The following is a 14,458-nucleotide window of genomic DNA, read 5'->3' as shown; positions in this document are numbered from 1 at the left end:
GGAGAGCTTCTCTATAACCACCCTCACACACCCAACCACCCATAGGTTGGTAGGCCCTGAAATTCTTGAACTGCCACGCCATCTATTGACCACACTTGATTGAATGAGAAATAGTCAACCAAGCTGAGTTACCAGGATACTTTCTCCTGGGAATTTGGAAGCAGAATGAAAACAGCCATCAGTCTAGGCTGGTCACTTGAATGGAACCTCAGGAGCCCACTGTGGAAGACCATCTGCTGCCATGTGCATAGAGACGCAGGAAAAGGTGACCAGGAGAAAGACAAAAGAACAATGGGGAATTACAGAAAGAAGCAAAAAAGACAACTTCCCTTTTCTTAGTCCCGGTCCCTCCTGAGGCTCCCCTGCTAAAGTAGCGTCCATCCTGTCGTGATGCGATGGGAGCAGCCTAACAGGCAGGGAGAAGTGCCTCAAGCTCACAGCCTTGTAGACCTTCAGCAGCTACTCCACACAACAGTGTGATATGTGTAATCAAGGACAAGGATAATTCAGTCATGAACCTATTTTCTGGACCCTCCTCCACATAAATAATTGCTAGCTCATTAAGGAATGTTTTAACATAATAAAAGTAATTTCTAAAAAAAAAAAAGAAATAGGTTTTCGGGGTTTTTTGTACATCAAAAAGTAGTGTATATAACTAAGTCATGTGAGCAATAATATGTGAAAGTGGACCAAATCTACTGTTATAATGTAACAAAATCTGAAGTTAATATGGCACATTGAATGATGTGCATAATTTCATTGTACTCCATGGCAATTCGGCTCAAATAGGGAGCAATTAATGAAAATGACTATAATTATTATCATGTCAACAAAGCCAAGCCAAGCAATTCCAAAGTCAGCTGTAGGGAGGAGGAGTTAGAGACAGCAGGAAGTTATTCTGGGGTTCCTCAGAAGGACCCGAGATTTAAAAACCAGGAGACTAAGTCTTTCCCTTGCCGCTCACTTCTCTAGCAACCATCATCCAGGAGGTCCCAGCTAAGAAGCTGTGAGCCTCTAGCTGCTCCTCCCTCACTGCTTCTCCAAAGAGAAGGAGCACTGAGGATGGTGGGCTGTGGGGAAGGGCTGCATCTGCTTGGGAGGCTGTCTGTTTCTCAACATTTGATTGGTGAAATCTGGAGCACAGAGAATTGGAAGCTGTTTTAGGAAGAAGTTGCCAGCCTACTTTTCGTAGTGCACCCCTCCTTCAGTCTATGTCTACCCTTGGCACAAAGCATCATCAACATGGTCCATAACAGCTCATCTGGGATCTGTTTTGAGGATGGCAATGAAATCCTCATGGCAATAAAACACATGCAATGGCCTGGCTTTGCTCTCTGTTCCATGGGCAGCTGCGGCAGGGAGTGTGACACGTGGTTGAGGTAGGACAGGACTGCGTTGTTGAGATTGCTACATCCCAACAAAATACCATCATCTTAGTCTCTTTCCCACTGATGTACAACTCACAGAGACCCCTCAGAACAGTCATCAAAAGCCAGATCCTAGACATCTGAGTAGTTTGGCTTAAAGTAGCCAGTACTTAGAGAAAGAAAAATCCAGTGACTGCAAGTATTCTGTTTTCCTCCTTCCAGTAAACCAGCACCTCAGTCTGAACTTTCACCAATCAGAGGTACATTTCTGTTAATAAGCAAATAAATCTCAGCTATTTTACATGTATTACTTCCTTGATTTTTTTTTTTTTTGGTGTGTGTGTGGGGGTCATAATTAGCTATGATCCTGGCATAAGCACAATGGGAATGTCATGGAAACAACCAAGACAGGTTTTTCTGGAGTTATTCAATACACGTTAAGTACCATGTGTCAGTCATTGTGTTAGGCCCTGGAGGAAGAAAAAAATCACAAAACAGAGCTCTACTTTTTTTTTTTTGAGACTAAGTCTTGCCCTGTTGCCCAGCCTGGAGTGTGGTGATGCAATCTTGGCTGACCACAACTTCTGCCTACTGGATTCAAGCGATTATTCTGCCTCAACCTCCCACATGGCTAGGAGTACAGGTGTTTCAGTATTTTTAGTAAAGACGGGGTTTCACCATGTTGGCCAGGCTGGTCTCGAACTCCTGACCTCAGTGATCCGCCTGTCTTGGCCACCCAAAGTGCTGGGATTACAGGTGTGAGCCACTATGCCTGGCCAGAACTCTACTCTTCAGGAATTTAGTGCTTCAGGTACTCAACATTAAGTAGCAGGATGACTTAGGGGCAGAAAAAAAGGAGGCTATTTCTATCTTGGAACATTTTAATAACCTCCAAACATTTTATAGGGATAAAGCTGGGTTAAAACAAATACTAAGAGGTGTCTAAGAGGAAAGAATGGGGATGGGAATGGGAAGAAAATTGTAGAAAAGGGGAGGGTTGTTATCTTGGAGCTGGCGATGGCTTCGTACTTGTGCATCTGACAGTTGTTTTTAAATAGTGTCTGTCTGAATCATTCCTCCACCTTCACTTTCCACCCTCCACCCAACCCTCTCCCTGAGTCATTTCTCATTCTGAAAGGAGAAAGAGGAAAGGATATAATTTGTATCACATCCCTACAAGCTGCTAGGATACATTCGTGCATTTCCACTGGAACATTTCATCTACACATACCACTGTGCAATGGGTGAGATTCTTTCGTGTAAAGATGGAGAAACTAAGGTGCAAAGGGGTAGGGAGCATGATTCACCCCTTATTACACAGCTGGTAAGAGAAAGTGCCATAACGCAAACTCACACTCTAAATTATAACTATATCATTAGCAACAACTAGAACATAAGTGCTGCTTTTGTTAAAGTTAAAAAAAAAAAAAGTAGGTAAGTGTGATACATAAAAGTCTTTCCTCCTCTACGTTCCCAAGTGTTTGGGGCGCATCCCTATACAGGTTTGCCTTGCAGACGCAAATGTGTCTTTTCATGTATGACATATAATCGCATATGTGAACATGTATAATTTTGACGTAAATGGGCATTCTAACCATATTGCTTTATCAATCACTTGTCACCTAGTGCTACATCATGGATATCTTTCTGTAATGTCTACATCATTACGTTTACTTCATTTATCTACCTGAGATCTATATGAAATTTAATGAATATATATTATGTAAGCATTTCCTTATTGATGAGGATGTCCCTGTTTTAAAATTTAATATTAGCGTTTTCTAGTTAAAGTATTCCCTGTATCTGAGTTTTAAAATTTATTCAAATATAATGCAGAGGAATTCTGAAATGGAAATTTAAGTCTTCTTTTCCCACTCTTCATTCCAACTTCCATTCCCCAGAGTTGCAATGTTGCTGTTGTTGCTTTTGTGTTTTGTTTTTCTTCTAGTATTTAACATTTTAACTTTAAATACATATAGTTCTTGATTTATCTGTTTTAGAAAATATCTGTTGCCTTGCCTTAATGACAGCTGAGTTTACCATACTTATGCTATCTATCTCTTTCTTTTAAATGTTAGTCATATTTATAATTTTTAAGTTATTCAGTTAAATTTGTACTTTTCTTTAGATATGTCTTGTGATTTGTCAAAAAATTTAAATTTTTGACAAAATGTCTTATGTGCTTTGTAAAAAAATTTAAATTTCAATTTTCAAAAAATTTAAAACCCAATGTCAATTTAAAAATGTATTCTGATTATATAAATATTATATGCTATAATGCCAAGTAGTATGATAGGATTTATAGAAAGGAGACACTGCCCTCTGTGATTTGACCATGCTGGCTGCTTGAAGGAGGATTAAGATCTAAAGGCTTATGCTTTTATTTCTTTTCAGTTTCCTCCTAAGCCATACCGGGCTGCCACTGTTCTTCATATAGCAGGTTCAAACTAATGGATCCAAGCTAAGGGACTCCATATTCTCCAAAGCCTATAAGCAAATGCTAGTGTGATGTCAGGGGTAAGAAGTTCCATTGTGTCCCCACTGAGGGGACACAGAAGTCTCAAAAGAGTCACTGGCCTGCCAGGTACCAAGAGGTACCAGGTACCACGAGGCTGCCAAAAGTAGAGATGGGACAAGCCATCGACTTCAGCTGAGGTTGTGACATGGCATCCACAAATGCCAAGCAGAACCATAATCTATGCAGGGAATAAGGATCCGAAAATCAGGTGCAAAATGGGAAGTCTCCGTAGAACACACATGTGCTGATCCAAGACTCCCTTATTCTCAAGCCACAATGTTACCTATTCCCTGGCCCCAAACACACAGATACCGTTTTGGTGAGGAACAGGAGGAAGGAAAGGGAATACAATGTGAAAGGACTGTTTGAATCAGAAAAGACTGACATACTGATATTTGTCCAGTTTTATTGTTTCTATCCCACACCCAATAAGAAAGAGGCTTAAAAGGAACATTAGTTCTTAAGACCGACCTGCTGTTCATTAAACCCACAGCTGAACTACATTTCCCAGCCTTCCTTTCAGTTAGGTGACCATGTGAATGGGTTCTGGCCAATAAATTGTGAGCAGAAGTGGTAGATCCCATTTCCTGACCTGGTACACACAGACCTCCCATGCTTATCCTTTATGTTCTTTTCTTTTCCACAGTGATCTTGGAAACCAGTATTGAAGATGGTGAAACCATGCATGGAAGGCACCTGGATCAAGGAGATTTAAAAGAGCTACCTACTGGCTGGGCACAGTGTCTCATGCCTGTAACCTGGCACTTTGGGAGGCTGAGGCAAGTGGGTCGTGAGGTCAGGAGTTCAAGACTAGCCTGACAAATATGGTGAAACCCTGTCTCTGCTAAAAAGAAAATATAAAAATTAGCCAGGCATGGTGGTGTGCACCTGTAGTCCCGGCTACCTGGGAAGCTGAGACAGGAGAATCCCTTGAACCCAGGAGGCAGAGGTTGCAGTGAGCCAAAATCGCATCACTGCACTCCAGTCTGGGTGACAGAGTGAGACTCCGTCTCCAAAAAAAAAAAAAAAAAAACCTGACAATCAGGAACACCTTTTTTTAAGCTTTGAAGATATGTTTTAGTTCTCATATTCCTGCATAACAAACTACTCCAAATTTAGTGGATTAAAGCAACAATTTATTGTAATCCCTATCAGTTCTGTGGATTGACTGGGTTTAACTGGGTGGTTCTCACTTGGGGTGACTCATATGATTACAGTCAGATGTGGGCATTTTTCTTTTAATTCTTATTCACTGCCTAGATCTTTTACTGGCCCCTGGGAAATATATTAAGAATTCATATTTTCAGACTGTCTCTGTTTCCAGGGACTCCATCGTGGGATTGGAATAGAGTCTGGAGACAGGCAGTTTAACTAGTACTTGTTAGGAGCTTTATTCCTCTTGATAGTTCTTCCTATTTCTTAAATTCCTAAAAACCCAGAGAATGAAGGTCAGTCTCTTTGTAATAGGTCTAAAACTCAGCTCAAGCTAGAATGACTCCCTAGGAAACTACCTGTATCCTTTTTATGGTGACTGTCCTCAGATTCTGCTCTTTGAAGTGCCTGTTTCTCTTCTATATTGGGCACACACCATTGTTCTGATGCTCTGAGCTAGGTCTTCAAGTATCTCTCAGTCATTCATTCCACATTCTTTTTACAAAAATGTTCTGAGCATCTGCTTTGACATTTCAGATTTTCTGCTAGGGGCACAATGTGTCTCCCTAGTTTTACCTGAGTATAAGCGTGACCTGGGTTTTGTGTCTACTGGGCACTTTTTTTTTTTTTTTTTTTACAGAGTCTCACACTGACTATAGTGCAGTGGCGCAATCTAGGCTCTCACTGCAATCTCTACCCCCTGGGTTCAAGCAATTCTCCTGCCTCAGCCTCCTGAGTAGCTGAGACTACAGGTGTGCGCCACCGTGCCCAGCTAATTTTTTTGTATTTTTTAGTAGAGATGGGGTTTCACCATGTTGGCCAGCATGGTCTTGATCTCCTGATCTCGTGATTTACCTGCCTTGGCCTCCCAAATGCTGGGATTACAGGAATGAGCCACCGCACCCGGCCTACTGGGCACATTTATATAATAATATCCTAAAATAAAATTTCCAAATATATTAATTTCCTGAGATTTGTCTTTCCTCTTAAAATATCAGCCTTTTTCATATCCTTTATGCACATACTAGTATTCCCCTTAACTAAAAGCCTTTCTTTAGCCTGTAGTGATTTCTGAAAAGTGTTTGGTGCAAAACGTTCTCTTCCATCTGAGAAGAGACAAAAAAAACTTCAAGTTTAGTCTCGCTCTGCCTGGCACTGTATTTCACCACACACTTAGGAGACCTACTGCTTTACGAATCACTAGGAATTTGAGAAGCCATTGAGTCCATTCAACCCTACTCTCCAGAAAGGATAAAAGTGAAACTGCTTTATTCAGGTAAGCATTGATCATATTTCTAAAGACTATTAGGGAGGAAAAGTGTGACAATGAGAGTGCTCAAACACGAGCATCATCTTTTGCTGTGGTTGTATTAATTAACTGATTGGCCCATAATTGTTTCAAACCCAGAATCCTAATCACAGAATACAACCACCTCCCTTATTTTTGGCTGCTTTGAGCTTAGCCACTCCTTCTCTAAATTCTCCGCAGGAGCTCAGCTCCCTTATTTAAAATACCCAGCTCATGTGTTTTTACAACTACTGCATTCTTGCTTTAACAGTGATACCCTTTGCCTGGATGTATTTTTCCTCCCCTGGTCATGCTCCAATTTTATCCTCCTTGAAAACAATGCTAAAACTGATCTGTCTCCAACAGCAAACCATCCAGGGAGGAATAGGAACTAAGGAATGAGCAGGTCTCTCTTCAAGGTCTGGTTTAGCTGCTCCTGGCTATACTATCAGAGAAGTGAAGACCAGGAACCATTTTCTTCATCTGCAAAATGGGACTCATGTAAATAACAGAACCTACCCCATTGGGTTTGTGCTGTAGGCACACTGGCCTTCTTTCAGTTCTTGGAAGCATCCTCTCCTCCCACAGGGCTCTTGCAAAAGAGCTGTGCCCTCCCCGTGGAACATGGGACCCTTCCTCCAACCTTTACTCTTATGAATGCCCTTTTTTCCTGAAACAATTAAGTTGACACTTCCTCAGTGATGAGGCCAAATGTCCCTTTCATGCCACTATGTACTTCACTCCCAGGGCACTGATCACACTTCCAAATTTATATTGATTTCTGAGATTATTTAATTAACAGCATTCTCCTATAATAGACCACATGTTCCATGAAAACAGACACATCTGTTTTCTCTCACCAGTTTATCTCCAGCGCACAGCATTCAGTAGATATTTGTGGAATAAATGAATGAAGATAAATGAATAATAGTTGTGCAAATAAAGGAGACCATGCAGGCCAATCATTAGCATTGCATTGTTATTATTATTACCTTTTCAAAGCAGCACTAATAATAATAACGCCAACTCTAAGGATCACAAGGACTACAGGGGTAAGGTTTATGAAAGTTGTTTGTAAATTGTAAAGCACTAAACAAATGTTAGCATTTCGTGGTCATTGAAATCTCTTAGTTCTTTTTCCTGCAAACACCACAGCGGTCCGCTGCACAGCCATCTAAAGCATATCTACACATGGAGATGCCCATGCTTCTGTTACCTGTTATGAGCCTGGTTTGCAAGTAATTGTACTCATAAACAAATTACAAGCCATACAGCAATGGCATCACTATTTGAAGAGGTGATACATTTTAAGGAAATGGCTCTCTTAGAACTCAGACACTGCAGCTCTTGTTATGCAGTAGGCTTTGTCACAAGAGGGTGAGGCAAGGAAAGACTTCTTGAAATTCTTGAAAGGATGCAGGGCTGGGGAAACTGAACTGGTAATGGTTAATTTTATGTGTCAATTTGACTGGGCCACAGTGTGCAGTCAAATATTTCTGTGACGGTGTTTTTTTTTTGTTTGTTTGTTTTGTTTTGTTTTTTTTTTTCCTTTTTGTGGAGAACGGGGTTTCGCTATATTGCCCAGGCAGGTCTCAAACTCCTGGGCTCAAGCTGACCTCCCGCCTCTGCCTCCCTAAGAGCTGGGATTACAGGCATGCGCCACAGCGCCTGGCTGTGAGGGTGTTTTGAAATGAGATTAAATCAGCAGAGAGAATAAAGCAGATTGCCTCCTTTAAGATGGCTTCTTACCATCAGGTGATGGCTTGAATAGAACAGAAGTCTGACCCTGCCCTGAATAAGAGAGAAATCCTCCTGCCTAAGTCCCTTTCAACTGGGACATCAGCTTTTTTCCTGTCTTTGGACTTGAACAGAAACATTGGCTCTTCTTGACTCTTGAGCCTGCTGGCCCTTGACAGAAAGTCTACCATGTGCTGTCCTGATTCTCAGGACTTCAGATGTGGACTGGAACTAGACCATCAGCACTCCTGGGCTTCTAGCTGACCTGCCATGCAGATCTTGAGACTTGACTACCTCCATAATCACATGAGCCAATTCTTTATCATAGTAATTTTCATAATATCCATACAAATACACAAACACACACTCCCCCATTGGTTCTTTTTCTCTGGAGAACCCTGACTACTACAGCTGGTTACAGAGGCTGCTCCCAGCAAGGACATTTGTGCAGACCAAGCTCAGTGCCCAAAAGTAGAAGCTCACAAGAAAAGTTTCAGCAATCATCAGCACTGGTGTATGATCTGGCAGATGCAGCATGGACACAAATGGATCAGGTTCAGATATATCAAGTTGCTCCCAATGTTTCGGTCAACCACAGCAGGACTCTCACCAGTGGTTAAAGTCACAGGGGCTTTGGGAAAAGGGGTAATTGCACATTAGAGAGGGCCTCAAACTCTGACAGTCTTCCCATGAAGAGATGGAGTCTATGTCCCCTCCCCTTGAAACTGGGTCAGACTCTGTGACCAATAGAATTTTTCACAAGTGATGTTGTGTCAGTTTCTAACCCCACACCTTACAACACAAGCAACTTCCAAATTTTGTCTCTTAGAACATTCTCTGAAGAAGCCAGAGGGCATGTAAGAAATCCACATACTCTGAGATTTTCATGCATGAGACCAAACCACAATGTGGTGGCTAGACCCTAAAGGATGAGCCTAGGTTGAGAGAGTAAGAAAGAGGACCCAAGGGGCATGAAGGCAATACACATGTGACCATAGTTATCTGAAGCCACTGCATTTGGGGGTAGTAGGTTACGCAGCAATAGATAATTGAAACAGGGATTAACTGGCAAGAGACAGGAATCCAAGCCCAATCCTGCCTTGATAAGGCTGGTGAGGTTCAGGAAGTGCTATAGACCTAAAGGGAGATTTGGTCTTTTAGATAAATCATCAGGCTAACCACTAAGGAGAAGAAAGCTAAAAAGATGACTCAAGGTTACCTGGTGCTCACATTTCCCAACTGTGGACGTGCAGTTAACACAAGCCCGCCAGAAGGTGGGGCTAAGCCAGTTGCTGTACTTCCTGGCCGTGTAGTGAGGATCTGTTAGAGACTGAGCTCAGCTCAAGGTAGAACCAATCAGGATACTAGCTTCAAGGGGGAGGAGGAGGGAGGCAGAGGGAGAGAGCAGAGCGAGCACCAGAGGGTGTAGGCATGGGGCATTATGTAAAGATTAGAGGAACAATGTTAAGAGTTATAAGTTCCAATAAGCTTATTAAAATAAATTATTCATCTTCATAAGACTTGGAGTATTTATATATTGCTACTAATAATTCTTTTAAATTAATAATGTGTATTGAAGGCAATCATTGTACTTATTCTTTTTATTTCCTTCACAAGGTAGAGTTCATATGTTACAAAATTTAATGTGATTTTGTTACCAAAATCCAAATTTCTTTGGTCCTCTCTGAGCATCTCCTTGCTTCTAAAAGTCTCAGCAGTGTGTGAGACATGAAACAGAACTGCAGGCCACTGCTATCTCAAAGGATCAAGTTATTTATAATGAAGAGCAGGAAGAGAGAAAGGCTAGTTTAGTTCTCAGTATTCAACGGAACTAAGAAAAAATAAAAGTTTTTATGCAGCCAGCCTGGATTATTTTGTTTACTAATCTACCACAGTCATTTTCATAAAATGTTTAATTACAGCAAGACAAGTTTAATAACATTTAAAAGTAATACGACATTAACCAGTCCAAGATTGCAGATCCAATACATGCCAGTTCTGTGAAGAGTTTGTTTTTTCTATTGTTTTGCTTGTCCTTGTTTTGTTACAAACCAAGTTGAAAATACAGCAAAGTCCTTGCCAAATTTAAGCCATTAGAACTCCTTAGAAAAAGAAATGAAATCATGCATATCTCACACTTAGGAAATTATTTATTTCTAGCATAAAGACTCTGGAGACTTAGGGTTAATTCTTCTGGATTCTCACGTGAATGTACTTTTCCCACCAAGCACTACTACCTAGTTGTTTCAAGTGAGAAAATCTTACTGTGTTTACAAGACTAGAAGACTCACAAGGTCAGGCTGTATATATATTAACTTTTTAGATGTTAATCACATGACCTAGTAGAGTAAAATGCACTATAAAAACTTCATTAATTTGGTTGAATTGACTAAATTTCAAGGAAATCCTTTATAAATCACTGATGATTGTGACAAAACTCCACTTTATCATAGTAGCTAAAATATGCTTTTTAAAAATTTATTTGAGACAGAGTCTCGCTCTGTCATCCAAGCTGGAGTGCAGTGGTGTGATCTCGGCTCACAGCAACCTCCGCCTCCCAGGTTCAAGCAATTCTACTGCCTCAGCCTCCTGAGTAGCTGGGACCACAGGTGTATGCTGCCGCACCCAGCTAATTTCTTGTATTTTAGTAGAGAGGGGGTTTCACCATATTGCCCAGGCTGGTCTTGAACTCCTGAGCTCAGGCAATCTGCCTGCCTTGGCCTCCCAAAATGCTAGGATTCAGGCGTGAGCCACCATGCCCAGCCTCTAAAATATGCTTTCAAAGAGTAATTTTTCTCTTAATTATTTTGGGCAATATAACTACATAAAATGGAATTTAATATTTCTTGAACTGAACAATGTTAATGATTTTTCTTGTTAGCTGAGAGTAGTACTTCGATCATTGGAGTTTATAAAACCCCACTAAAATATATGCTCACTTCTTCCACCCAATCAGATAAATAGGCAATAGTATTTGATGGTACTTTCAAATGCAGTTAAAGTCCACAATAGTTCAGCTAGTTCTCCTTGGTAGTAATTGCATGCATTTTTAAAATTCTGTGTTTTATAAATACAACAAAATGAAAAGTTGAGGAAAAACAAAAACACATTCTTTGAAATTAACTATATACAGTTTACTAAAACCTAACAAATATATATTACAGATTAAATTTCTCTCCTCCTCTGCGATGATTATATCCTTTACAAACTCCTAAGGTAGAAAAGTCACTGCAAATAATTTAAAAAATAATTTGATTTTAAGGTTTTAAACCATTTTGTGAAGTTCATGAATTCTGCAGATCAGGAATTCAAAAAGTGTTCAGCTAGGATGACTTGTCCCTCTTTGCAATGTCTGTGGCCTCAGCTGGGAAGACTCATAACCCGAGCTGGAATGATCTGCAAGTCTGTTCACGCTCATTTATGGGTGTCTCAACCAGGATGACCTGAAGCCTGGTCCCAGCTGAGGCTGTCATCTTGAGAGCCTCTTGAAATAGCTAGAGCTTCCTTACATCACAGCAGCCTCAGAATGCTCAATTTTTTTTTCTTTTATTGATACATAATATTTTACATATTTATAGGATACATATTAATACTTGTTACATGCATAGAATGTATAATGACCTGATAGGTTGAGTATCTGGGGTATCCATCACCTTGGGTATCATTTCTATGTGTTGGTAACACATTTCAAGTCCTCTTTCTAGCTATTTTGAAATATACAATATAGTGTTGTTAACTATAGATACCCTAATCTGCTATCAAGCATTAGAACTTACATCTTCTGGCCAGGTGCAGTGGCTCATGCCTGTAATCCCAGCACTTTGGGAGGCCAATGCAGGCAGATTACCTGAGATCAGGAGTTTGAGACCAGCTGAGGCAACATGGTGAAACTCTGTCTCTATTAAAAATACAAACATTAGCCAGGTATGGTGGCAGGCACCTATATCCCAGCTACTTGGGAGGTCGAGGCAGGAGAATCGCTTGAATCCAGGAGGTGGAGGTTACAATGAGCCACTGATTTCCCAGCCTGGGTGACAAGAGTGAGACTCCGTCTCAAAAAAAAGAATTTATATCTTCTAATTGTGTGTTTGTACCCAGTAACCAACCTCTATTCATTCCCCCTTTCCCACTTTCACATGCTCCCCTATCCCTGTTATTTATTATTCTATTCTCTAATTCCATGAGAACAATTTTTTTTAGCTCTCACATATGAATGAGAACATGCAATATTGGTCTTCCTGTGCCTCGATTATTTCACTTAAGATAATGACCTTTAGTTCCATCCATGTTGCTACAAATGAACATGATTTCATACTTTTTATGACTGAATAGTATTCCATGATGTATATATACCACATTTGCTTTATTGATTCATCTATTGATGGATGCTTAAGTCAATTCCATAGCTTAGCTATCATAAACAGTGCTGCAATAAACATGCAAATGCAGGTAACCTTTGATATACTGATTTCGTTTACTTTGGGTATATACCCAGTAATGGGATTGCTAAATCAAATGTCAATTATATTTTTAGGTTTTGTTTGTTTGTTTGTTTTTAGAAACGTTCTTGCTGTCACCCAGGCTTGGGTGCAGTGGTATCATATACCTCACTGAAACCTCAAATTCCTGGCCTCAAGCAATCCTCCTGCCTTGGTCTCCAAAGCAGCTAGGACTCCAAAGTAGCATGCACCACCACACCTGGCTAATTTTTTTACTTTTAGTACAGATGGGGGTCTCACTAGGTTGCCCAGGGCAATCTTGAACTCCTGGACTCAAGCCAACTCTCCCAAAAGGTTGGAATTACAGGTTTGAGCTACAACACCTGGTCTATGTTAAGTTTTTAAAAAATCTTGTTAGATTTAGTTTACTAGTATTTTGTTGAGGATTTTTGAATCTATGTTCATCAGGGATATTGGTTTGTAGTTTTCTTTTTTTGTTGTGTCCTTGTCTCATTTTGGCATTACAGTGATACTGGCCTCATAGAATAAGTTAGGGAGAATTCCTTCTGCTTTAATTTTTTGGAGTACTATCAGGAGGATTAGTATTAGTTCTTTATATATTTGATAGAATTCATCTATGAAACCATTTGGTACTGGGCTTTTCTTTGTTGGGGTACTTTTTATTACCAATCCAAGTTCACCACTCATTATTGGTATGTTCAGGTTATCTATTTCTTCTTGATTCAGTCTTAGTAACTTGCATGTTTCCAGGAATTTATCAATTTCCTCTAGGTTTTTCAGTTTGTTAACGTATAGTTGTTCATAATTGTCTCTGATGATCTTTTGTATCCTTGTGATATCCTTTGTAATGTCTGCTTTTTCATTTCTGATTTTGTTTGTTTGGATCTTCTTTCTTCTTGGTTAGGCTGGCTACTGGTTTATCGATTTTATCTTTTTGAGGGACCGCCTTTTCATTTCATTGATCCTTTTATTGCTTTTTTAGTTTTTATTTTATTTAGTGTTGCTGTGATCTTTATTATTTCCTTTCTTCTGCTAATTTCGGGTTTGATTTGTTCTTGTTTTTCTGGTTCCTTAAGCTGTATTTGGTTATTAATTTGTGATCTTTCTACTTTTTTATGTAGGCATTTATTGCTATAAACTTCCTTCTTAGTACTGCTTTTACTGCATCCCATATATTTGGGTATGTAGTGTTTCATATCAAACATTTTCATTTGTTTCAATAAGTTTCTTAATTTCCATCTTAGTATCTTCATTGATCCAATGGTCATTCAGGAACATGTTACTTAATTTCAATGTATTTGTATATTTTCCAGAGTTCTTCATGGTATTATTGAGTTTTGGTTTTATTCTATTGTGGTCTGAAAAGACGCTTAATTTCAATTTTTAAAAATTTGTTGAGATGTATTTTGTGGCCTAACATATAGTCTACCCTGAGGAATGCTTCATGTGCTGATGAAAAAAATATATATTCTGTGGTTGTTGAATAGGATGTTCTGTAAATGTCTGTTAGGTCAATTTTTTCTCAAGTCTAGCTTAAATTCAGTGTTTCTTTGCTTTCTGTCTAGATGATCCATTTAATGCTGAGAGTGGGATATAAATCTGGGTGCTCCAGTGTTGGGTGTGTATATATTTAGAACTGTTATATCATCTTGATTGATCCCTTGATTATTAAACAATGAGCTTCTTTGTCTGTTTTTTAAACCTTTCTTGACTTAAAGTCTGTTTTCTCTGGTATAATTCTAGCTACTCCTGCTCACTTCTGTTTTCCATTTGCACAGAATATCTTTTTCCATCCTTCTACTTTCAGTCTATAGGTGTCTTTACAAGCAAAGTGTGTTTCTTGAAGGCAGCATAGAGTTATATCTTTAAAAAAATCCATTCAGCTGTCTATATCTTTTAAGTGAGGAATTTAATCCATTTACATTCATGGTTATCG

At 39.6% G+C, this 14,458-nt stretch overlaps 1 long non-coding RNA gene across 1 annotated transcript in view; it reads left to right on the top strand.

The window, feature by feature from the left end:
• LOC116556916 overlaps window positions 1–4,674 on the top strand; it is a 101,939-nt gene extending 97,265 nt beyond the window's left edge. The window contains exons 3-4 of the long non-coding RNA XR_004271250.1: window positions 3,762–3,951; window positions 4,532–4,674. This is a non-coding gene — a long non-coding RNA (uncharacterized LOC116556916). The remainder of the gene's footprint in view (window positions 1–3,761; window positions 3,952–4,531) is intronic.
• The last annotated feature ends 9,784 nt before the right edge of the window (window positions 4,675–14,458 follow it).

Source organism: Sapajus apella, unplaced genomic scaffold, assembly GCF_009761245.1.
Source record: "Sapajus apella isolate SASKATOON/1434 unplaced genomic scaffold, GSC_monkey_1.0 scaffold18, whole genome shotgun sequence".
NCBI classification, from domain to species: domain Eukaryota; kingdom Metazoa; phylum Chordata; class Mammalia; order Primates; family Cebidae; genus Sapajus; species Sapajus apella.
This window is presented reverse-complemented; position numbering and strand designations above follow the sequence as displayed.